This window comes from Myiozetetes cayanensis, unplaced genomic scaffold (assembly GCF_022539395.1).
Source record: "Myiozetetes cayanensis isolate MyiCay16 unplaced genomic scaffold, myiCay2020 scf3, whole genome shotgun sequence".
Taxonomy (NCBI): Eukaryota; Metazoa; Chordata; class Aves; order Passeriformes; family Tyrannidae; genus Myiozetetes; species Myiozetetes cayanensis.
This window is the reverse complement of record NW_026087521.1, coordinates 59579214-59604572: the sequence shown is the minus strand read 5'-3', so window position 1 is coordinate 59604572 and position 25359 is coordinate 59579214. Positions and strand designations below refer to the sequence as shown.

Below are 25359 nucleotides of genomic sequence, written 5' to 3'. Positions count from 1 at the left end.
ATGATATATATAATGTTTAGAAAGATTTATAAACATACTTTTGTTAGGTGCTGAGTCTATGCATCTTCTTTCTCAGGGTCTTGTAGATTAATGCTCTAAAAATACGTTACTACACAGATTTGCTGTGGGGTACAGCACAAGGCAGAACTCCAGAGAAATCAAAGGCCATAAACTGAATCCTGGAATAGATTTATAGTAGAACTATGGAGAAAATAAAGTTAAATTCCAGCAGAAATAAAGAATCTTGACCAGAGGCAACAGCAGAAACAGTCTCACTCAAGGAGTTAGTGAAAATCAAGTATTCTGAAGGTTGTTTCCATTAAGAAAAGGTTAATCCAAAGAGGTTTACTGGAGGAACAATGGTTTGCATGCAAAGTGAAGCATTTTTTTTTTCTGACAAGCTAAACAAAGATTGCCTATAAAGTCCTGTCTCCTTGAATGCTTTGAGTCTCCAGCAGCATGAGACGAATGCTTCCAAGACTTTCACAGACTGAAAGTTGAAAGAAGTGCTCTTTCAACTTTTTCTTGAAGGCTAATCTTGCCAGCTGTCCTTGCTTTCCTTCTACACCTCTGTGTGCTTCCGTAGGGTTCCTGTTGTTCCTCCCACATGCAAATAAGGTACAATTAAATCAAGTCTCCACCACTGCATTTCTCACCACTCCCCCAGAAAGCTTTGGAGCCAGATGGCCCAGCTATTGCCCACGTTTGAATGGGCTAGCTGTGGCTTGCTGGTGACCATGCAGCAGAGGGGTATGTAACTCTTCCTGCACTTTGCCTAGGGTGGCAGGTAGGCTGCAGTATTCAGCCAGTGCCATTTTCTGTCCTTGATATATTTTAAGCAGTATTGCCAGCACTGTCTACATTTAAGCTTATTTTTCTGTTTTCAGATCCCTTCTCCAGTTTATCGCATTAATCTTTTAATCATTTGCGTTGATGTTTTCCAAAATCATATCTATCTCTATTTGACCTTTTACACTTAGAAAAATGTTTTTCCTCTTGCTGATGTTGCAGAAAGACTCTCTGACTCTCCCCGGAGATGGAGAACAAGAGAGATTGAGAGCAGTGTATAGAGAAGGAGGAAGGTCATGCCAGAAGGGGCGGACAGATTTCACCGTGTCAAAGCAGGCGGAACAGACCAGTTGCTGGTGTAGAGCAGTTCAGAGCCAGCTTGAACCAGCTGCTCCAGGTCTGTGCTGTAACTAACTGAAAAGAAGAGAGACAATAAGCTCCTCTGAGAAGCTGGTACTGCACTGCAGTGTACAAATGCTCTACAATTACCACGAATTTACTGTCTGTGTGTGTTTCTTCTATCACAGGCTGTCACCGCACTGCTTTAAATACGTCAGCGTGCTTTAGGAGGATTTTCTCAAGAAAAGGAGCTTTGTGACCAGTTACCCAATTCTGCAGAGTTGGCATGATTTTCTTTTCTGAGGTGACCTTTATTTCCTAGAGTGGCACTGTAATAAGTTACTACTCACTGATAACATCGCAGAAAAACAAAATTAGCATAGTTCCTACCATTTGGTTAAGATTTGTAGGGTGTGTGCATTTGCCCTTGCTTCCTTAGCTGGTTTCCTTTCAGGAGCAAAGCTCCATGTTTAAAGAGGCAGGTACAAAGTTCAGTAATAAGTGATATATGCATCTCCATATGCCCAGCCCTAGTCAGGTGACCAAAGTCAGGAAATAAATCAGTCTTTTATCTCTGAGTCACCGCTTTTTTGTATGTTTACAAAAGTAAAACCTGATGTTTGCGATTGCAAGCAGACAAAAAGAATCCAGGAGGTGATCTGACTGCTTCATTTTGAGGGGGAAATGAGAGGGGAGGCTGTAAGATATCAACACTCTTCTGGAAGACAATGGTTTCACAGAGACCAAAACAGTGTGATCCTTGGCACATGGTGGCAGATATCCCAGCTGCACCAGTTCTGTCCCTGTGCTCATTGCTGACCTGCTCTCTGACACTAAAAGCAGCAGACTTACTCATTTGACTTCTGCCTCATGATCCTTCCCTGCTACCTGTGGGGTATGGGAAGCATCACCCTGGCCTCTCTTTCCATCTGTGCCTCCCATGAGTCAGACACGGCTGGTGCTTCACACAGGTAGCTCCCTGACGTCAGGAGGTGGTGTGTTACCATCCGGTCCTGCATGCCAAGAAAGCCTGCTGTAAAAAACTCAGCAGGAGCCTCACACCACAGCACAGGACTTTGGAGGAAGCTGATGTCCCATCATGTCATTCCCCCTTGCAGATGTGGCCATGCTGCACACATGACTCTCTGGGTACTGATGAAAGGTGGCCTTCTCTCTTGGGAGACAAGGAAGCTGTGGAATCAGCAGCTTGCCTGAGCAGCCCCTGAAATATTATTACAGATCATATAAGAGCCTAAGAGTGGCTGTACAGGTCAAATGGAAGATCTCACTTGCCCACTTCCCATCTCTGACAGTGGTCAAGAAGCGATGTAAGAGCAGGGCAAGTACAGAGGGGTACTTTCCCAGAACTTTCTTCAGCACTTCAGCACTCAGCAATTCGTGTACTTCCTGGCAACTAAAGGTTGTGTTGGACCACTGCCAAAGGGGTAACATCCCTGGAGTGTAGCTGACTGCACGTGTCTTTCATGAGGAAATCCTCCAGCTACGGCTGATGGCAAATGAGACATCATGTTGCAAAACAGGAGGCCACCTTTAAAGAAGCCCTAAAACCTTGGGTTTCTAAAGCACAGGAAATCCCTGTGTAGTAGGAGCACTGCTTCTCAATTGGCTTGCATCTAACTGCATTACATCAGTCTCCCTGAGAGACTCAAAAGTTCTCTACAGACTGCTGTTACCCATTCTCACAGTGGCCACAGGGTCTGCCTCTGAGCATGTCTTGGTTAAGCAGGCAGATAGGTACTTTCAGACACTGTTGCTGTATAAATAAACCTCATCCCACATCTCACAGCATCATAGACTTCTGATTGCCCTTCTCGGTTAACACTGATAAAAATTTAGAGAGAAAGGCAAGAGTTTTGGCCTGAACTAATCATTTTAGCTGGAATCATTATTGATGAAAGTACTGCAGATCCGTCCCTGGCACCAAAACTCACTTTTAAGTGCGAGGACTCAGATGCTTTTGAGAATGTTGGACACGGGGGACCTCGTTATGGCCAACTTGTTTTACGTTTTCACTGGCACACTGGGCAGGAGTTGGGCCCCCCCTCTCAGGACAGGCATTGCGGGGGTGATCGGTGGGAGAAGGCGGCACACGAACGCTGAGGGGCTGTGTGTGAGGGGGGTGGGCGGCCGGTCCAGGTGGCACTCCCGGCAATCACCCGGGGGAACGGGAACGGGAACGGTGCCGGGCCGGGGGTCTCCCGGCGAGGAAGCGGAGCAGGTGCAGAGCCCGCGGCATCCCCTTCCCTGCGCGGCCGCGGGGGGAACTCGCTCCGCGGGCGCCCCGCTCGGGGAAGTGTCCGCACAGGCCCGGGACGGGACGGGACTGGACGGGCAGGGCAGCGCAAGGCTGGGGCTCACCATGCAGGCGAGGGACCTTGCCCGGGGCTGGCGGCCCCTGGGCAGGTAGCGGGGGCAGGGCGGCGGGAGGCGGCACCCGGCCAGGTGCCGGCGAGGGAAGGGAGGGGCGGGGAGCGGCGGGCAGGTGCGGGGCTGCCGCGATGCAGGCGGGCGGCGAGGGAGGCGCTGCCCTCGGGGCAGTGCGGGGGTCGGCGGGGGCGCTGAGGACCCCCCGGCCTCTGCCTCAATCTGCCTTTCTCCGCTTCTCCGCCGCCCCGAGGATGAGCGGAGCCGAGGGTGCGCGCTTCAGGCGAGTGGCGATCCGCAGGAAATCCAACCCCGCTCCCGCCGCCCTGGCCGCAGCCGCCGGAGCAGCGCCCGCCCGCCCCGCGGGGCCGAACGTCCGGAGCTCGCCCGCAGGTAACGAGCGGCCCCGGCGGCCGAACCGACGGCACCGCGGGGCTGGGGCATCCCGGGGGAGCGGCAGGGTCTCTCTGCCGCCGGGGTCGCGTCCCACGGGCTTCCTGCGGGCTGTTCGCCCCCCTGAACAAGGAGAAGGTATCAGCTTGTGCCGTGCGTGTCTGTGCGAGGGGGATGAGTGATGACTGATGAGTGCTTGCGGGAGCGGAGCCGCTTCTCGGAGGGGCTGAGCTCTGCGGAGTTACGGGTTAGGGACTTCGGAGCCGCAGCTCGACTCGTACCCTCAGTCCGCAGCTCGGCACGAAATATTCTGAAGTTGTACTTTGCATTTACATATATGTATGTATTGTGCTATTCTAAATATACGTTATAATATATATAGATTTGTATGTTTCTATATAATGCTTTTGTACTTGTACCAGCTCTTAGGCTGGCAGGAAAGCAGTGTTCCCTCTCTGATAGACCATGCCTTGCACCTGCTCCTCCCCGGTGCCTCTTTCTTTTTCCCCTTCAGGAACAAACCTGTGTTAGACTAGTTTGACTTGTTATGCTTCAGAAGGCAGCTGCTACAGCACCAATGCATAATGTTAAAAGGGAGAGTCAGCTTAGGCTGGCTTCCTGTGTTGCCTTGGCCACACTGTAGAAGTAAGCTGTCGTAAAATCTGAACTTCAGAAAGTTATCATTTATGAGCAAGTTCACACACACACCCATTTATATGTCTGAACTCTGATGTAACAGAAGGTGTGACATCCTGTGCTCATGCCTGTAGTGTCACAGCATGGTTTCACGAGTGTGTAAGGGAAAAGAGGATGAAGAAAAGCTTGAAATCTCTGACATATGCTTGTTATAATGTTGGGAATCATGCCATGTTAAATATAAGGATGGGATGTTTTGCTTGGGGACTGTGCTTTCATGACTTCCTGGGCAAGAGGCCTGCTTATTTTAACAATGAGTATGCACAGAGAAGAACAGACTATTGTGATGCTGTTCATAGAATGCATTATTTTAGCTTTAATGCTTAGTGAGTTTGGATAAGTCCCTGAAACCACAATTTTTTATTTGTGGTGGAATTCTTTTTCCCAGGGCTTTACTCGTGTGTTTACACTGGGAAAGAGGAACTGGCAGCTGTATTTGCAGTATGTAGGCTTAATGGATTTTATTCTTGTCTAATAGAGGCACACTCACAACCAGAACCTTGTGTTTTCTGTTAGTTACCAATTTAGTTTCTTTAGGCTTCTGCAGTTGCTCACTGGTACCTTAGACTCCCAGGTAGCAGTTTCATCCACATCTACAATCTGTTTATTGTTGCTCTTTTCATCTGTGCACACACCAACTCCACCAGGTGACTTTTATTTGCTAAACATCTGTGCAATGTGTAGCTTTTCAGTGTGACCGTTCTTGTTGGCTTTTTGGATTGCAGAAGGTTGTGAGGGCCATGACAGGAGCAACGTGCTGCTTATCAAATGTCCCTGCAATGCAGTGCAATAACCAAACTCACAAATTAAGATAAGGAAAGGAATCCCAAAGATGTGGGAAATAAAAAGAAGACTTGGTGATATCGTGCAGGTACATAGAGCCTCCCTTTTTTTTCCACTCATAATCTATTTCTTCCAGAAAATGAGATGAAGAAACATTGTGAAACATTGTGTACATGATTTCTATTCATGCTCTAGCATCCTATAATCCTAGGATAGCTTTGTAGCTTCCCTCTCTATTCTTTGTAGTCAGAGTGTGACTATGCTTGCATCTGTGGCTGACAAAAGCTGACCAGACTGCCTTCTTTCTGCAATAAACTCTAATCCCCAGGTGCAGCATGAAGCTAAAAAAAAAAAAAAAAAAAAAAAGAAGAAGGTATTTACACTTTTCTGGCTTACAAAATACTAAGTGGATCTTGTGGATCTTAAAGAGCTTTTCTAAGATAGGAGTATGCCTCAGTTACCTACATTACTGCTTGAGGGACAGGACTCAAGCAATTGTCTCAGATCTGTATCTGGAAAGCAACTCGAGAAAGTAGATGTATTCCATGACCCATAATTGCATATAAATGCATTTGAAAAAAAATCTGGATTATGTATATGGTATGCATATCAGAACTCTTCTCGGACTAGTAAATAGTGTGTTAATTAGTGCAAAGACTTAAAAGGCCTATTACAACTCCTGTATACTCAATAGTTTCCTCACAGCCTTTGACTGGACTGATGAAGTAGGGAATGTCGCAGCTTTTCTATGCTGAGATGTAGAAGATCAAGGAGTATTTTCATTCTTGGTGTTGTTTGAAAATATTTCTCATGCTGAGATTAGCTACTTCAGGTTTTTGTTGCAGCATACTTTCTATAGTTTGTTTACTATAGCCTAAGTAATTCGGCTTCCTTGTCATGTGCAAAGTGGCAATTAAATTTTGTCAACATTTGAGGTAAAAAATGCTTAGTGTGTTTAACTGCCTACAGGACAAAAAAAATTTGTTTCCCATTAGAAGTTGACATTAGTCTAAAAGTTGGGACAGAAGACTACTTCAATCTTCAGAGATGCTTTGAAATGGATGAAAAATATCAAAGCTGATAGCTGGAGATGGTTTAGAGAAGGGCATTCAGTGAAGTTTGTGCAAACTTGGGCAAATCTTTACTTCAAAATGCCTGTGTGCATGAAAACTCAAATTAGCTATCTGCCAAGAAACAGCTGTAGGCTACTGCTTGCTTGTTCAGCACCTTTCACTAGCCAAGAGCTCTGCAAGGTGTATGGCACTACTTTGATTCTGCATGGGATCAAGCTATCCTAGAAGGTTGTATCTCCGCTTAGTTGTGTCAATTAAGGTGTGAAGCCATCACTGAGAACACAAGGACACAGTAATTCATGTTCATAGCAAGAAATAGCTTATGCTTGTCATCACTACAGTCACCTCTGTCCTGGCTGCACATGGACTAGCTTAACTTCTGTGCCATTCAAATCTTGTACTTCTTCCTTGCCTTTTCTCACTTAAGCACAAATTCACACCCTTTTTTGGACTGTTTTCTTCTGGCCACCAATTTTCTAAATGTATATTTGCTGGCACTGCACTGTATATTGGCAATCTCAGACATTGCAGTGTGCCTCTTGGGGAGCTGAGGTAATTTGCATTCAGGACAGCGTTCACTGCAGCAAGGTGTCTGCTAACACTGACAGGAAAAAAAATTAGCTTCCCACTGCTGCTGTTGTATCTCTGCCTGTAAATGGACAAGATTTTAGGGGATTATGTTAAAAAACTTCAGCAGTCTTCTGGGTTTCCATCTTGCAGTGGAAGATAACTAAATGAGACTCTAATAGCATACTCCTCTAGTCTCTTTGTTGTTGAGGGGTTTATTTTTTAAGTGCTAGAAGGACAAATGTGCCCTGCCTGATAGTTTTTCATTGCTGTTGTCTTTGTTTTACCTTTGAAAATAAAGTAATGAACTTTGGACTTTCATTCCTCTTTGGCTTTGTATATTTTGTTAATTTGTGCATTTTGTTAATTGGTCTGCAGTGATTGAAAATCTGATTGCTATATGGTGTGTTCAAGGAAAACCTATACAATCTAGGGCTAACCTTAGCAGGAATTGGCACCTATAGATGTATTAGAGACTACTGCCAAAGACAACTAGCTGCTTTACACGTCTTTCTGGTTATTGCAGAGTTTTTGACATTTTTCTAAAGTTGGGCTTTACCAAGGAGAGTTGATACTTAAAAATGCTGAGAAAGGAAGGTAAATATGAGGAAACTGCTTCTAAATGTTCCTCTCCCTTCAAAAATGAGGGAAAGTATTAAAAATTGCTTTATGCAGAACTTGCATGAAAATACATTTTCCTATCATTAAAGAGTTTCCTGTTTCTGTGGGCCAAATTAATCCCCTGTGCCTTCTAGAGAAGCAAGTGTGTGGAAGTGCCAAGAAATGGAACTTTGCTTCCCGAATATAATTTTATGGTTTCTTCCCCCACTTCTCCTCCAAATATTAAGGATCAAAATAATCTCTTTAAAGCCAGTGAGAGTGTACTGTTTAGTTCATAGATTATCTGGTCATATATATATGTATCTAGGGTTGGCTAGATGTGTCTATTTAGCCCTTGCCTGTCAAGGGTTACTTTACCCAGTAATTGTGGTTGGCCTTATAATACAGACTTCCTGGTGATCATGATGGTGATTTCCTTAAATAAATTAGAATTCATATTCACTGCCTGACTGGCTAGGGACAATACACAAAAAGTTTCAAAGAAGAGTTGCAATTTGACACGGATTTGCTGAAAATTAAGTTTACTCCTTGCTGGAGGGAATTCTTTTAAATATACCTTGAGAGGGCAAAATTGCAGAGGTGCTAGTGAGTAGCATTGTGGAAATTGCTGAAACTGGGAAAGTAATAGTTTGCACTTCCAAAGTTTTTTGTACAGAATCATAGGAGCAGGCTGCTTTTGTAGATAAATTAATAAATATGGCTGGGAGATTTCTGGATTGGAAAAGGAGAACTTGTTCTAGGAATATATTACTTCTGGGTGACCAGTAAAATGCAAATATTGGGAAAGGAATCTGTTAATAAAAAAGTTATGATTTGCCCTTGGCTATTTTTTGTCCCTTTTCTGTCAGTACCCATGCTGCTTAAAACTGCAGTTATCAGACTTTTCACCCACTTCTTAAATCGTGGTGAGGGACTATCTAATCTCCCAGCATTTTAGTCAAAATCCCATTTATAACTGGGCAGTATTTGGTCCTGTTTGTTAGTATGTCTTGGGTACAATGTGATCTGTGATAAAGCACTCTACCTGCTGTTTTTTGCACTGTTATGTCTTAAAGTAGTGTTATCCATTTGATGTATAAGGCAAATTATCTTCCTAGGATGAAGGATTTGCCAGAGAGAAAGGGAAAACATGAAGCAAGCAAATTTTAAAGTGAGATACTTGTGGGCTTTTCCCTCTAGTTCCATTAATAGTGGGTAGACTTTCTTCAAAACGTTCTTGTCAGTTCAATATTTGAATCACATTACTGACTGTGAATCTTGTAGCAGAAACTGTATTTTTTTTTTCCTATGAGGGGAAAGATGGTTTTCTCTTCCAGAATGGGATACTGTATGTATTAGCTCTCCTGAATATTAGGTGATTCAGGATTAATAGTTGCACTTAGATGACCAGAAGGATCTTTTTCATTGTGGTAAATCTGTGAATAAACTTTGCCTCTGGCTCCTGATGGTCAAAACATTTTAATCAAATGCATAGCAGTGGACAGTTTGAGATATTCAGGCTGTTATCAACAAACTCCTGTACTTTTGACAAGGGGAGAGAGAATGCTGTTTAGAGAGGGCATTCCCAGGGCACTAGGTTCTGTCAACAACCCAAGCAATAGGGGAGAAAATTGAAAGAGGAAATTTTGTTTAATGGTTTCTTCAACTGCCTGCCTTGGAAAGAGGGTTTTTGCAGAGATGGCTGTAGCAGAATAAAAGACTTTTGAAATAAATGTAGGGAAGGAGGATGGAGTTTTGTTGAAATGTTGACAAACCGTGGAGAAATCAGTTGTGTTCCCAGTATGCACATGCACAGTGGTAAGGTGGTATCAGAACATATGGAGAATTGAGTAAAAGCAGGACAGGAGGAAAATTAAACTGCTACAGTAGTCTGCAAAGCCAGACATGTAAAGAAATGTATTTCTAATGAGTTTCGGAGCAGTTTGACACCTCTGATTACACTGAAACTCAGTAAAATGGAGCAGAAAATGTAATAAAATTGGAGGCAAAAGACACTGAGTGCAAGGTAGGGCAGAGCAATGAAATAGTGTTCATTTTAAGTATTAATGCTAAGCATGTCAGATGTTAATGTAAAACAAGTTAAATAGCCTGGAAAGAAGGAAAATGTGGTGGAATTGTAATGGGAGATGTGAAATCCTGCGATCTGTTCATGACTTCTGAACCAAAGTTTTCTTGCAGCAGAGGGGACAATGCAGCTGACTTAGAGGTCTAACTTTCCTCTCATAGATGCTGTTGGGGCCAGATATAGATGAGGATAGGAGAGAGAAAATGGTGAACAATGATTAAAAATCATTGATTGATTCAGTGGCTGGATTTCTTCTGGCCTTTTTAAAGATTTGGCATTTTGTTCGTTGAGCGTGTGATGTTTCTGTGCTGGATTTTTGGCTCTGCTGGTTGCTGTTGTGACCAAGTCCGCATGGTCGGGACTTGCAGTGATGTGAGAGCACCCACCCTTGCAGCTGTAGAGTTACATGGTAACTCTGTCCAGCCCCTGTGCACTTGAAACCTGCAGGGTCTGAGCTGCCCCTGAGCATCAGTGCTGCCGGTACCAGGGCTGTGAGTGGCTGTCTGAACTCCAGGGTTAGGGCAGTGTGCTTACTCGAGACCAGCTGGATTCCTGATGCCGCTCCTCTGCGATCTCTTTGGGGACTTTGTGGCACGTGAGAAGCAAAAGTCAACTGAGAGGTTTCTAACTGTGTCTTTGGTTTGCCTTCTGTTTCTGTGAAGAACAAGAGGCCTCGATCTGGAAAACTTGAGAGAGGAATCTCCCACTCGTGCTGGGTGGCTTCTGGAAGTAGAAGATGGAGGGAGAGAGTGTATAGGTTCCTGGCACTGCTTCTGCTTCTGGCTGAGGATCCTGACTCAACCAGTCACTGTGCCTTGTAGGGACTGTCTAGTCTTTAAACTCCAGCCATAATTCTGGGGTAGGGTGGCTTTTTATTTATTTACTTAAGGGTTATATTGCTGTCCTTTGTATTCCTACTAGGCTGAGATGTTTGGTTGCTTAAGCCTTTTGAAAGCCATCCTCAGTAGTCTGTCATCCTACATAACTTTCTTGAATGCTACAGTATTGTTAGCCCATAGCAGAACAGGCTCCTAGTTTCTTCTCTACCATGAAACAGATATTTTAAATAAAAAAATCAAAGTTAGGGTCTACAGCAGACTTAAAAAAAACCCCAAGCTCTATAAATTCCTTGAATTGTAAAATTTTTCAAGCAAATAATATTTGAAGACAGGTTTCTTTTTAAATGTCTTGGCTTGTATCAGAAGAGCTTGATGACAACTTCTTGCAGTGAGTAATCAGAATGTTTTTCCTCTTTGCTCTCACCACCATTCACCATCTTGTCTGTGATACTTCACTTCCTTGATTGAATATTAATATATATGCATTATTTATATTAAATCAGTAATTGAGTTAAGAAATTAAACTTACTGGCTAATTAGATCTCTCTTCAGAACTGGTGATTTAGGAATCAAAGCAAAGTCACTGATACAGAAAAAATAAATTGTTTTTGGTAGAATTGAAACTTTTTTCAGTTTTATGCAATTGCACTGCTGGCCTTTTCTTCAACTGACTCTTGCCAAAATGTCCCTATCTTAATACGAACATACTGTACCTTCCTTTTCACTCAGTCTGATACTAACTTAATGTCATCTTTAAGAAGTTGCATTTCATCTGTTAAGGTAAAATCCTTTTATACTTCAACTATTCTCCTGTGAGCTAGCAGTACTATACCATTCAAGACGGTCATGCCAGATTGAGACACCTGAGGATAGTTTTCAAAAACCTGTAACTTCTTAATTCTTCAAACTTTAAAAGAGGGCTTTTATGTCTTTAAAACAAAAGCTTGGGAATTCTTGTGTGAAAATGTGGTTCTAGGGAAGGCTTTGCAAAACACCTGGTTTTTGTGGTATGTGCGATAAAATCAGAATTGCTATCAGTGCATAAAATTATTCAGCATTTGTGTTTTAGCCCATTCTAATTCTAAATATAGATCAATGGAAATTCTATTGACGTATTTTAATACATATTTAATACTTAATAATTAATAATTAAGAGTGAGAGCAAGTTGCATCAATTTACTACTAAAAATAATCATCTGTTTCAGAAAACAGAGTGGTTGTTAACGCAGCAGTTTAAGTTGACTTTCATCAGGTTCTGGCAATCTGACCCAGCTCTGTTATTATTACCCCCATGTGCTCTTGAGTTATGCATGATAATGCAGTAAACGGTGTTGTTCACAATTTATTAATGTATAACTGATGCAGTGGACAAAGAGGCTTGGCAGACTCACAGAAGAAGGGTGTGCTAACACCTGAGCTGGCTGTTAACATGTTCAAGCCTGCCGAGCCAGGTCAGGTAGCACGAGGTAACTTCTGTGGTGCTCTGCAGTGGCTTTTGTGATTGGGTTTAATGGAGGGGTTGTCAGAAAGTCAAAATGCATCAACCCAAGTGCTCGGCTGTGCAGGTGCTTCTAAACTTCCTGACGTTCATTCCCCGTCCTGTATCAAGCAGAAAGGGAATCTTCAGAGTAACATTCTTGACATGCAGCTGAAGGGAGAGAAACACACCCATCCTAACTGCTGTGTACAGCCAGCAGAGAGGCCTGGGTGGTGCTGGTGGGGGCTGCCCTGGGTCTTCAGCTTCAGTGTGGAGAATTGCCTCCTTAAGTGGTCATCCTACTTATTTTCTGCGTAAGGACTGCTTGTGCACAGGATATATTAAAAGCTTTTTGTTCATAGAAGTGAGAACAATATTTGCATTGTGTGTATTAATAAGGAGTTTAAGGGAACTTCAAAACCCAAATGAGTTACCTCTTCCAGGGATTTTCATGGAGCTTAAAACAAACAAGTGGCTGTTCATCCTAACTGTGGAGAATCATTACTTCCTGGTTTTAACAACTGTTAACTTTTAACACTTTAATATCTGCTTTCCTCATGTGGCCAGTACCAACTGTACAGTTCACTAGTTTTATGTGGGACTTTTTGGGCCTGTTTTCCACAAATGCAGCTGAGCTGCTACAGAAAAGTAGGCTTGTTTTAAAACCTGAGTAATATCAGGATGTTGGAATGTGGTACATAACTTGTATTATCTTATCTCCCTGAATATTGTGTCCTCTTTGTTATGTCCTGAATGCCATTCAGCTATCGTGTGGGACTGGATCCTAATTAAAATGAATCTTTAATTGGGTTTTATGCCTCATGTCGCTTACAGAAAATGTTGAGATAGGACAGTAGTGGGTTCTAAGTGAAAAGGGGATTAAGTAGTTTCACTGTGCATGTCTTACGATTCACTGATTTAAAGATTTATGTCATTTAGAAAACAGGAGTGTTTCTAGGGCTGTTGCATGAATCTCAAATACTCAGATTACTTTTCATCCCCACAAGGTTAAATGGTGATGATTAAAGGCATTTGGCAAGCCCTTATTGATTGGTTGTGTTCTGCTGGAGTCAAGGCATCTGTGTTCAGCATTCATCTGAAATAGCATGCAGTATTTGACAATGGTGAGCAGGACCACGAGGCATCAGCAAGTCTTCACAGTCTTCTAAAAATTCTCTGATCCAGTTGTTTCAGACTCTTATTCTCTAAAATTCATGACTTTCACTATGGCTTTCTGAGAGAATATTAACATAGTCCTTTCAAGTAGCAAAGTGGTTTTAAATCTGACACAGAGGAAAATGGCTGGTGTCTAGAAGCTGGGTTGATAAGGCTGCTGAATTATCTGCAAGGGGGACAGCTCTAGGGCACAACAGTTTAACATAATTCTTTTCCAGTTCATGTGTCTAGGTGTGATATAATAAATACTCAAATATGGTGAAGTTACAGAATCCAAACCATCATTTGCAGAGAAGTGGCTACAGAACAGTGCAACTGAAAACTCCAGTTATGTTATTCAGACCCACTAAGTGTAATAAATGCAGCACCAGGCTTTCCAGTTGTTTCCTTTTGCCTAGAGGTATTTGGGAGATATTCCACAGATCAGGAACAAAATTACAGAAATTCTCTATTAGAGTGACTTTCTGGAGAGAGTTTCCTGCAGGAAAAAAAAAATCTGATTCCCCCTGCTGCCCTGTGGTGTAGAGTGCTATTGCTCACACCAATGCTGGCTTAATCTAAAAAAAAAAAAAAAAAATCTTTCACTGTTTCCTTCCTTTCACTACAGGGAAGGAGCTTAGAGACCTGAGTAGAAGCAGATGAATTGTTCTCTGTGAAGACAATGGAAGTGCATATATTTAGTAATCATATATTTTCCACAGTGCTCTGCTGAGTTCTGTTTGCTGACCTCTCTCTGCTTCCCATATGTTCATTCATGAGGTGCCCATATACCACCCTGAATCTGTAGTCTGGGATGGAAACGGAGGAATTTCTCCCTGTATTTTCCCTCCTTCAAGAAATCAAAACAAAGTAGCTGTTTGCTGTCAAATGTTAGCTTCAGTTTCAGGAAGGAAAAATGCTTTTTAAATATGAAAAGTGAGAATATATCATCCTTCCTAAGACTGGCAAGGACTTCACACTTACTACAGCCAGTGAGGTGACAGGCAACAGTAAATGAGGGTAAGGCTGGCAGAGCTGGAAACTGAAATACACAGAGCTGCAGTTGAGTTTATTTTTATTATTTTAGTACCTGTGGAAGGGCAGGTTGTTTGAAGTTAAACTACAATGTTTACTGTGGCTCAGAGTGTAGAAGCAGGATTAGCTTTCTGATAAGGGTGTTTTCCAGGTATGGTACAAAAGGGATTAGAAGAGCAGAAGCTATTCAGTAACTAAGGAGAGAGGACTGCTAGCTGGCTGCATGGTGCTGAAAGGACTCTTTATCCTAAGGATTTTTTCTTTTTTATTTTACTTACTTTATTTTTCTTGGTGTGTGGCCTTACACTGAAAGAAGGAAGGAGAATCCTGGTAATTGGTAAGCATGTTAAACTTTAAATGAAAACTTCTGAACTGTGTTACACCAGCTGCTAACAAGCCACTCAAAATTAAAACTAGGTAATCCTGTACTAATGAAGAAGAACCTCCATTTTTTTACCATAAACTCTTTAATGACATACATTCAAGTAAACAGATTTTGTGTGGAATGTATACTGGTTTCTTCTCTTGTCTTTTTTTTCTGTATGTGGATGTTGTGCCATTGAAGATCTGCATGATTACATATATAATTATTTGGGGATTGTTAGTGTGGTCCTTAATTGCACCATGGTTCCTGTAAGAGTGTGTTGGTTGAATTTTTGGGGGTTTTGTGGTTTTGTTCTGTTTTTGGTGTTTTGGTTTTTTTTTGGTTGGTGGTTTTTAGTCCTATTATGGAAAACACGATATTTTAAAAAAATAAGCTGAGTTAAAAATCTTTTAGCAAATGGGGGGCAGTTTGAGAGATTATAACCTTGAACTTGCAGGTTATTTGAGACACTGCAATGTTATGTAAAATGAAATGAATCATATCCATATATTCATGGTGGTGGTGTTGTTTTCAAAAGGTTATATGTGGCTTACCACAGGCAAACTACTGTGGGGGAAAAAAAAAAGGATTAAATTTTTTTTCTTTAATTATTATTTTTATAAGCAGCATTGGGTCAGTGTTTAACTATTTGGGACATAATGGGAATCTACACAAATATTACCTAAGAGTTGCTGGAAAATAAGGAACACATTCAAAAGCTAAAGTAGAAAATAAGGAACTAAAAACCTGTGATTATGAAAATATAAAGGGTCTTTGAAGAGAATGTTTCTCATGCTAAGTGTCTGCCAGCTCACAGCACTCTTACTGCACAGGCTGCTTCAGCCAGCTGAAGTGCTGCACTGTTGTAGCCACGCAACTGGTTTCTCAAAGCACTTGCTTTGTCATGTTCATTGCAGTCTAGGTAGTTCTTCCAAGGAGATTTTATTGGTAATCTAAAAATATTCTCTGTGTATAAAACAGCAGGGAGCAAATCTAATCACTAACGTAGTTTGACAGACTGTACTGGACCCAAGCATAAGGATATGTAATGGCTAATGCCTTCAGGTATTAAACCTTCAGTTGTATAGTGTGATTTTCTTTTTTTTATTCTGACGTTAAGCCTGCCTTACTGCTCTTCGTATTAGCAAGTAAAGATCAGAAGCAATAGCTCTTAGCCACATCTAACTAGAATTTTTTGGGTTTTTCTTTTTGTTTGTTTGTGGGTTTTGTTTGTTTGTTTGTTTCTTTTTTTTTTGGCTCCAGCTCATTCAGAGGCTTTCAGGTACTGCTCTTTGTCTTGCATTGGAAATAACCATGTCCTTACTTTATGGAGTAACAAGGATAATGGCGACACAAACAGAGTTTGTTCTTCAGTATTATCTACTCTCATGTATGTCTAAGTAATGCTGCTTGCCTACCCTGTGGCCCCTGCACGCCCCAGGTAGTAGACTGACAGAATCAAGTTGCCAGTGTTTATAATGTAAGAAAAATAAGTTGAAGATCCTTCTAGCACAGCATATGGAGTCAATGAGAAGGTTTTTTTGATGTGACCCGAGACTGGTTTGTTTTGTCCTTCAGCTCATTGCTCCCTGTGGTTACTTTTCCTCAGCAAAACAACATGAGAAGAGTAAAGCCAACTCTTCTGTTCTTTGCTCCTTATTAACTTGGAAGATGTGGGAGTTTGGGTTTGTGGGGTGGGTTTTTCGATTGTAGTTTTTAAATATTATCCTAATTAGGACTTAGCAGACTCATTTAGGAATATAAAGGCAAAATAACTTTCTGAAAAGAAGCATAATGCTTGTTTTCTGATTAGTGGATTGTGGAAAATGTCTGTATGTCCTCTCAGATTCATTTATCTGATATTAAACAGGAAGCAGGTGTGAGCTTTTTATAATAATTCTAATTTGTGTGTTTGAATTAAAAAAAAGCACACCTGTGTTTTACAGCTCCTTGGAGATCAAAATGTAAGTAACTTATAATCTTATATATATGACATGAATCTGAGTTTTGAAATCTAAAGCAGAATTTTATTCAACTTCAGTCAAGGTAACTTTAATACAGTTAATAAGGTAATTTATAGTTAGGTAACTTTATTCAACTTCAGTATATTCCAAAACTTTAATCATGTTGGTTTACACTCATAGAATTGTGCCTTGCTGTGTTGAAAATATGAAAATTCAATATTAGTACATCATAACTATGGAAACTTAAAATATGGGCAGCTGCATATTGCTGTTTATTGACAAATACCAATAAAACATTGTAGGACAGATGTCAATAAAACAATATGTAGGCAAGTCTTGACAGATGAATATTTAACTCCATGTTGGTACACAGACTTGAGTAGGGATCCTGCGCTTATGAGGCTCAAAACAGGAAGGCAAAGCAAATACAGTAATTTTTTTGACTTTATAATTGAACTTAAACGCTTATTTCCCTCATGGCAGCTTACTGAATTCTCCACCAACTTATACTAAAAAAAAAAAAAGAATAATAAATTGCCTCTGTGCAGGAACCAGCCTGGTTCATTCTCTGTGCCACATGTTTGCCACAGCATCTGTGGACAAACAGGAGTGGGGATTGAGAGGTCGGAGTGTCAAAATTTTCCAGCTCCCGCTGCTGTTCCTTGGTCCAGAGCTGGTGGGTGGCAGCCGTGGCAGTGCTGTGCTCTGACGGCAGGGGCTACTGCTGTATTTCCAGCTGGTTGTGGTTCAGCAAAGCTGATCTGGTTTTCCTTTCCCACTAGTAATTATGGGCCTGGGCTAGAGACTCTGTTTTGATTTAGCAGTGTCTGGGGGCATTATTTTAAACAACAGAGAAACTCCTTAGAGGTTCTGAGCTGTCCATACCCGGGGAAAGAAGATGAACTGGTAACAGTACTGATCATATACGAAGTGCCTGTGACCGTGTGGAGGAGCATGGTCTCTAGTGTATTACAACAGGTTCGTGTGTCTGTTATCAAACTCTTGTGCATGCTTTCCTATGTCTTCTTTTATATGTATCTTCAGGTGAAATTCCTCACTTCAGGAACAAAACAGTGAACTGATTGACATGGAAGAGAATCAACACACAAGCAGATAGTGGTAGGACAAGGGGGAATGGTTTTAAACTAAAAGAGGAGAGATTTAGATCAGATATTAGAAAGAAGTTCTTAACTCAGAGGTTGTTGAGGCACTGGCACAGGTTGCCCAGAGAAGTGTTCAAGGCCAGGTTGGATGGGGCTCTGAGCAATTTGGTCTGGTGTTAGTTGTCCCTGCCCACGCTGGGGGAGGTTGGAAGTAGATAGTCTTTAAAGTCCCTTCAAACCTAAACTATTCTTTGATTTTGTGAATGTTCATACGTTGAACTTTTTTCGACTCTTTGAAACTCATGAGTACTGACCTACAGCCAGTAAACCAGGTTTGGTTTCTCTAAGGTTTAGTTTAAACATGAATCATTTGCAAATATGCTGTGCCTGGTGGTACTGTGATTCAATGAGAAATGGTTGTGCTGAGTAAATTGGCCATGTGATATGAAAGGTGAGGAGATTTCTAACCTATCAGCTGCATACTTATATCTAATCAGATCTGGTATTTTTTTATGTTCAGGATTAAAGAAATATGACCAGGTAGAACATAGGTTTGTTTCCTAGAGTCTCCACTCAAAAGATCTCTCTTTCACAGAATAATCTGTGATTAATCATAAAATGGTTACATTTAGCAGTAGCTAAGCATGATAAGTTTCTATCCTTATTTTGAAGTTTAGTATGAAAACAGGGTGATTTACCTCCGTATTTCTTTCTTTGGGAGGGGCTAACTTGGAGCTGGAGGTCAACGATGACAATTTGGAACTGAGGATTAATTACTTGTGGAAATGGATAAAGATGATTATATTGCTGGCAAAAGACCCTTAACCTATTAGCGGTCAGAATTGGTTTTGTTGTAATTGCTGCACTAGTCTGTTCCTGTCTGGAGTGTGGTTACTTATGCTGAATAATGAAACCTTTCTAAAACTCAGTTTTGCTTTCTACTTCCATGGCAATAGATAGCCTAAAAAAAAAGAAAAAAAAAGAGAGAGAAAAAAAAAAACAAGTGCAGATGAACTTCTAATTTTCCCAGTCTCTATGCAACTTAACACTTCACCTTCAGTGACTGCTTGAAGAGCTTAGTGAAACCCATTCTGAATCCATCAGTGACTCTGCTGACAGTTGGCAAAATTTGTCTTAGCAACTTTCTTTCCTGTCCCTCCTTCTCACGACTGAGCAGCATAATAAGAAATGACATACAAGGTATTGGCTGTATTTTTCTGGACATGTGAAACAGAGGTACTTATCAAGTTTCCAACTAAATAAGAACAAATGATCTCTAGGACTGTTTTGCCAAATCAAAGGCCAGAACACTGGATCCTGTACTGAGTCTGAAATTAGTAAAAAACATTTGTCTCATGGTTTTGACTTGTGTGCCGCTACACTAAAGCCACTATCATACTTCATTTATCCCAAATGTATCTCGTTGCCCACTTCAAATCATTGACCTGACTGGGAAAGTCAGCCCTGGTTTTACTAAATTACCACACTGAGTGATCAGCAGTAGCCCTTGGTGCGGTGACCGTGACTTTCACGATGACATGGAGAGATGTGAGATCGATGGCACCGTGGGCTGATCATTTCACAAGACAAATCTATTTGTCTGCAGTTCAAGATTGTCTGGCTGCTGTTAGATTTCTGGGATTCTAAGTGAGAACTGTGGATTACTTTTCAAGTGAGATGGAAAACCGGTATTTTTTGGTCTCATTAAAATAAATGTTTTGTTATTTTAAACAGATTTTTTTTCATGGTTTAATTCTTTAAAAAACAAAGAAACCTATTGTAGATATGCAAGATTTTGATCTGTTTTTGGGCCTGTGTTGCTTATATAATAACTACATTTTTATTTTATTTTCAAGCAGCTCTGTATAACAAGTAATGCAGTTTTGAAAGGATTGGGCCGTTTACAACTCATTTCTTCGAAACCAGCATGGTTTCATATGTAATGTTCTCATTTGTATATGTATTTTTCATCTCAGGAGCAAATCATCAGCCTCCAAAGGTTTTGCAAATATTTCCTTTGATATTTTTGACCTTTTTATTGTACTCTGTTTAATAGGTATAGTTTTACCTCCAGAATTGCCTTCTGTGCAAAAGAAATTTTAAAGGATCATTAGCTCTCCTTCTTTTTTCAAAAAGAGGAGGCAGCTACTATGATTTATTTGATTGATATCTCTATCTTCCTTGGACAAATAATTATTAAAGCTTTATGTTGCTGTATAAACCAATTGAAAAGAGTATGGTGCATAAGATTGCAGGCGATGCTTCTATATACTTTTTTGGGGTGTTTTTACACCACAGACTATTAAATTAGTGAAACCAGAACTACTTATCTGGTTATTGCTTTTGGCCTGCTCTGCTGATACTGAGATTGCCTGAACAGCAATGTGGTGAAGAGATCCTTCAAATCATCGACCTAATATAAAATGAATACTGGATACTTCAGCTGCAGTACTATTACAAAACTGTTTTATAGTACTTGTGAAATATTTATATTCCTTGTGAAACTGAGAAGAATTTGTTGGAAGCTGAGGTCTCTTTGTGTCCTGGATCTCCAATGAAAATGACTTCTTCCTTCTACCAAATAGCTGCAATAAGATGAAGTATATTTGTGACAATCTTGTAAGTATTTTCTGTGTAGGATGCCTTGTTTTACAGATCAACTGGCAAGGATCAGGTGTCTGAAAAAGACGTGGCTCTTGTGTATGGGTGACAAAGATCCCACTTGCTATTGATGCCAGCTCAGGCTTTCCTGTAGAAATAGGTGGCAATGCTCAGCAGGCATCAAAATTGCTCTGTAGGGAATGGTGAAGTGCAGTCTAAAAATGTATTCTCTTGGTAGCCACAGTAGTGTGCTTTCCATTTATCCAGAAAGAGTTTTAATGTTCACTTAAGTATCTACTTTCTGGAGTATGTTATGCACGCAGAGTCATGAGAATGAAGTGGAGATATCCTAAGCTTTTCTGGGGTCTTGCCATCTTTTTGTGCATCCATAGCTAGGAGGAGATATGTCTGAGAGAATGAATCAGAAAGTAGGAGCAAAGCTCTTGCTTTAAAAACATTTTCACATATTCATCAAATAAATGAGGAACGCAATATTCTGGTGAAAAAAAAAGGTCTCCATCTCATTTTGGCCTTAAAAGCCTCAAAAGGAAGTGAAAGAGACTGTGAACCCTTCAGTGTGTAGGTTGTGCAGCCACCTTGTGTGTCAGCTCTGAGGATATGGCAGGAAGTCCCCATGGTGCAGAAATAAATATCTTTTGACCTAAGGAGAAAAAGTAAATCTCTAATTTCTTAACAAATGCTCTTCGATATCTTCATTGGTAAGTAAATAAATTACTGCGAGTAGACAAAATAGGGGTGGGGTATGGGTGTCATCATTTTCCATAGAGCTTTTTTTCTTAAGGCAAATATTTAATGCAGCAAATATTTTAATAAAAATATAGTCAGGGATTTGTTTACTGAGAAACATTTAAATGGCAAAAAGAAAGGGGGGAGAAAAGAAAAAGAAAAACAGTATTCTATTCACAAATTCCTGCCTGCAGTTAAGTAGGATTGATTTTTCTGTTTCTAAATTGTACCTAGGGAAAGCAAAAGTATTGCTCAGTGGGGTTAATCAGAGAGTTGTGAGAACAAGACTGAAAGTTGTCCATTCTACAGCCAGGGTTTTATGTACAAACATAACAGCTAAATAGCCTGTTTTTCTGAGGTACGGAGTTTGAGATCTTCTGAAAACTACTTCTTTAATTTGCAAGTCTGAATATTGGATTTCTATTTCTAACTTTAGACGTGCAAACCAACAGATTTGGGTACATAATTTGGAAGATTATTTTCAGCAAATACATTTTAGATATTTTGACTCTTTTTGTAAATCCAACAAAAGTCCCTAGGTATTAAAAAAAAAAAAAATTGTTCCTGCCCCTTTTCTTAGTGTGAAATTGTCAGTAAAAGCAAAATCTGAGCTGAGCAAATGGCGCCTGTGGACAGCTGAGGTTTGTGCTGCAGTGAAAATGTGAGGTCTAGAATGCAGTAATTAGAGAGGGTAGTCAATACTTGTTAATGAAGGCAGTGCCTGTGATCTGTCTTTGAGGGGGGAGCAAAGCAACGCTGCCCTTCCTGCAGTGCCTTATTGACCTGTACAGCAGCCACGCTCTGCTTGCATGGCCCATCCATAGAATAACTGACGTGCTTTCTCTAAGAATAAATAACCCATTTTCCAAAAGTGCTGGAAGTAGTTCAAGAAAAATGTAAGTTGCTTAGGACTGCAGGGTGTATGGGTAAATTATGTGTGTGTGTGCAATAACAAAGGTTTTGTTGTGGGATTTACAAGCTCCAATAACTGCTTTTTAAGAACAATTTTCACGGTTTTTTAAAAATGTAACTTTTATTTTTGGTAAATAGATTAGTCTAAAATGTTTATTCATAACTTGAAGGAGGGAGCCTGTGAACTACCTGCTTCTGTGAAAGGATAATCAATGAAATGTAGGTGTTTGGCATACAAGCTTCAGAAATTTTTCTTTGTGATTTAGTTCTCTGAGAAAAACTGCTGCCATGTAACTCTGTTAGCTGTATGGCGTGGCTATGCAGTAGCCAGGCATGTTACTGCCCTTGAATTTTCCTTTTGTCCACTCCTTTATTTGTGCTGTTCCCACGAATTGTTTTCCTACATCTTTCCTGGGGTGCCAGCTTCCAGGAGGTGATCAGAATAGTTGGCTTGTGGTAGTAAATTCTTCTTTATTGTAGCTGTCAGAGCGAGTTTGCCAGGATCAAAGATGGAGAAAGGGGTTCTATTAGAAAAGGAGTCTTGGCATGGCACTTCTTTTAAGGCTATTCTAAATCTGGCTTAAGATGAAGAACGTGTCACTGAGGTCCCTGTTATGCCATTTAGTTCCACAATTACAGAAGAACGTACCAAAGATGGAGAGCTGCTCGTTTTCCCATGAAAGAGGAGGAATACTACTTATTTCCTTTTGGAGCAAGGTAAATGAAAGAGAGAACTTTTGGGAGTTCTTCTGTGAAACATTAACTAAATAATTTTAATCAGTTTTATTCAGCTTAGGTATGCTGCTATGAGCAATAAAAATGGATACAACCCCCCCAAATTCTGCTTCTTTCATTTATCATGCTTTTTATGCTTATTAAAATGATTTGGGAGTAATCAAGGCTGTTCTCAGAAACTCTTGCAGCATCCTATGAATATGCAGGTATTCAGTACCCAGAGCCACTCCATGTAAAGTAAAATGTTCCTTCTTTCTGCTGACTCCTGGGCTCATGGTATTCATGGTTCCAGAATCCATCACTTGGAAGCCTGCACTAATGTATATGGATTCGTTTCTTCTTTAAAAAAGCCTCAGGTGATGAAATGTTTTGTTTCTCAATTAATATTGGTAACAGTGATCACTTAATGTATTACCTGGTGTTTTAATGGAAAAGCCTATTTGGAAGTGACTTCTATCAGGACTGCTCTAATTTAACAGTTGCAGGATGGTGCAGTGACAAACCACTGGTGCTGGTAGTGGGCTTTAGATTACCAACCTAATCCAGCAGACGTCTTTGCTGTGGTGTTTGCACGTTGGCCACATGAACTTCAGTGGGCTTGACCTGCTGGAGTATTGAAACCAGATCCAGACCTCTATTTATCAGTGGGTTTTTTTGGAGGTGATTTATGTGCTGATGTTTACAGTCCTTCACATTTTCTGCGCTAAACGTAGTGTGGTGGGATATGAATGTGGAGTCTACTTCAAATATCGCTTCTGTGCTCAAAGAGGGTTATGACTTCAACCAGGCGGGAGCCACAGGAAAGGTAAGGTTTTTTTGCATCTGGGAACAAGAAAAAGGGTAGGAAGTCAACCTTTAACTACAGTGAACTTCACCAAAATTGTATGTTGCTGTTAAGACTTATTTTCCTCTTCTTTCTCTCTCTGGTAAATCTGCTCACTGTATTTAACTTGAAGTGCAGATGGGACTGTGTTTGGGAGAGCATAACCTCAAAGCACAAATCTTGTATGACCTAAAGAATGAGATACATTAGGTCTATCTGTTTTGTCTGACAAATGAAAAGCCTTATTTAGATTCAGATATTTCCTCTCTGCTGCCTTGATGAAACCATGAAGTTGTCCTCTTTTGATGGGGCTGTGTGTGCTTTGAAGTAAGGAGGGAAGAAAAGGATGCTTTAAACAAGGCGTTTGTGTTATTGTAGGAGTTCTGGGAACACACTGTAAAGAGCTGATGTTCTGTGTATGAAATACCATTTTCAAAGGAAAATGTTTGCTTAGAATAAAGTGTATTAAAATTATCTTGCTAATTTCAGTTCTGTAAATTTTACAGAAGCCAGGCTGGGGGAGGAATGGGAGTTCAGTTTTGTTTTTGTAAAACCGAAAAAACATAGATGACTGAGGCATTTACTGTTTCTAGATGATGTGTTGTCTGTCACACATTTAAAAGAACCCTAAACCTTTCCCATTTTCCTAAGTTGCTTCTTGTGTGTCTAAAGTAACCAGGACTAACCAAGCCACCTGCAGTCAGAAAATCATAAAAAGGTCCACTTGTGCCCATCCTATACTCACTTCTTTTATAAACTTCATCAAATGGGGACTTCAAAATTCTTAGTAATAAGAACCTCTTACTTCTCTATTAACTTTGAGACAGAATCCAGAAATACTAAGTTTCAAAATTAGTCAGGTATGTGACCTCAGGGGCCTGCAATGGTCTCGGGTAAAACTGTAAACACCACAGTTCTTAACTGGAGGTTGCAGCCATAATGAGCACTAAGAAGGAAAAAGAAATGGAAAGGAAAAATGCGTGTTCTACTCAAAAGCAGAGTGCAGGTTTTAAAAAGCAGGTTGTAGATTAAGGGTCCCACATTGCACTGGGTGATGGTACTGTCTGCAATTTGCTCAGGAGAGCCAACTGTGTCCTGAGGGGCATCAGGCAAAGCATCACCACCCAGCTGAGGGAGGGCATTGCCCCACTCTGCTCCTCACTGGGGCAGCCTCACCTTGAGTATTGTGTGCAGTTTTGGGTGCCCCAATGTCAGAAAGATATTAAACTCTTGGAGAGCGGCCAAAGAAGGGCAGTGAAGATGGTGAAGGGCCCTGAGGGGAAGCCGTATGAGGAGCAGCTGAGGTCACTTGGTCTGTTCAGCCTGGAGAAGAGGAGACTGAGGGGAGACCTCATTGCAGCATAAAAGCTGTGGTACAGTCTTTATGTAGTGAAGCATCCCACTGATCACCTACACATATCAGAGAACAGCTTGGGGTTTTTTTGTGAAACTCATGTCCAGTTTTATACCAAAAATAAATAAATTTTAAAAAAAGCTCAAATGTTCCTCATATCTCTCTGTAATAGTCAAAATGAAACTGGTGAGCCAGTGGCGATGTGTGCAATTAACTTTATTTTTAAAACTTCCGTCTTTGTCCTGAGAGTGTTCCAGAGAAGTGTTTGTATTTTGATACCTCCGGAAGACACAGCGGGTGTCTGATCGGTAATTGTCAGCTTGATAAACTTTCTTTGAACTTTTACACGTCTTGACACTTGACCTTTAAATATCGTTGTTGTAGATGCATTAGCACCAGAGGGAAAAAATTGGCTAAGAAACCGAGAAACACATCTTTTGTTCTTAACTGACTTGTTCAGTGTGAATGTTAAATTTTTTTTTTATTATTATTTTTTATTTTTTGGTTGCTCTTGAATGCACTCAAGCCACTCTGTACTT

At 40.8% G+C, this 25359-nt stretch overlaps 1 protein-coding gene across 1 annotated transcript in view; it reads left to right on the top strand.

Annotated features, from left to right (window-relative positions):
• The first annotated feature begins 3851 nt into the window (after positions 1-3851).
• Positions 3852-25359, top strand: part of FGD4 (FYVE, RhoGEF and PH domain containing 4) — a 109577-nt gene continuing 88069 nt past the window's right edge. Inside the window, exon 1 of the mRNA XM_050324364.1 lies at positions 3852-3906. The gene's annotated coding sequence lies outside the window, so the exon portion shown is untranslated. The remainder of the gene's footprint in view (positions 3907-25359) is intronic.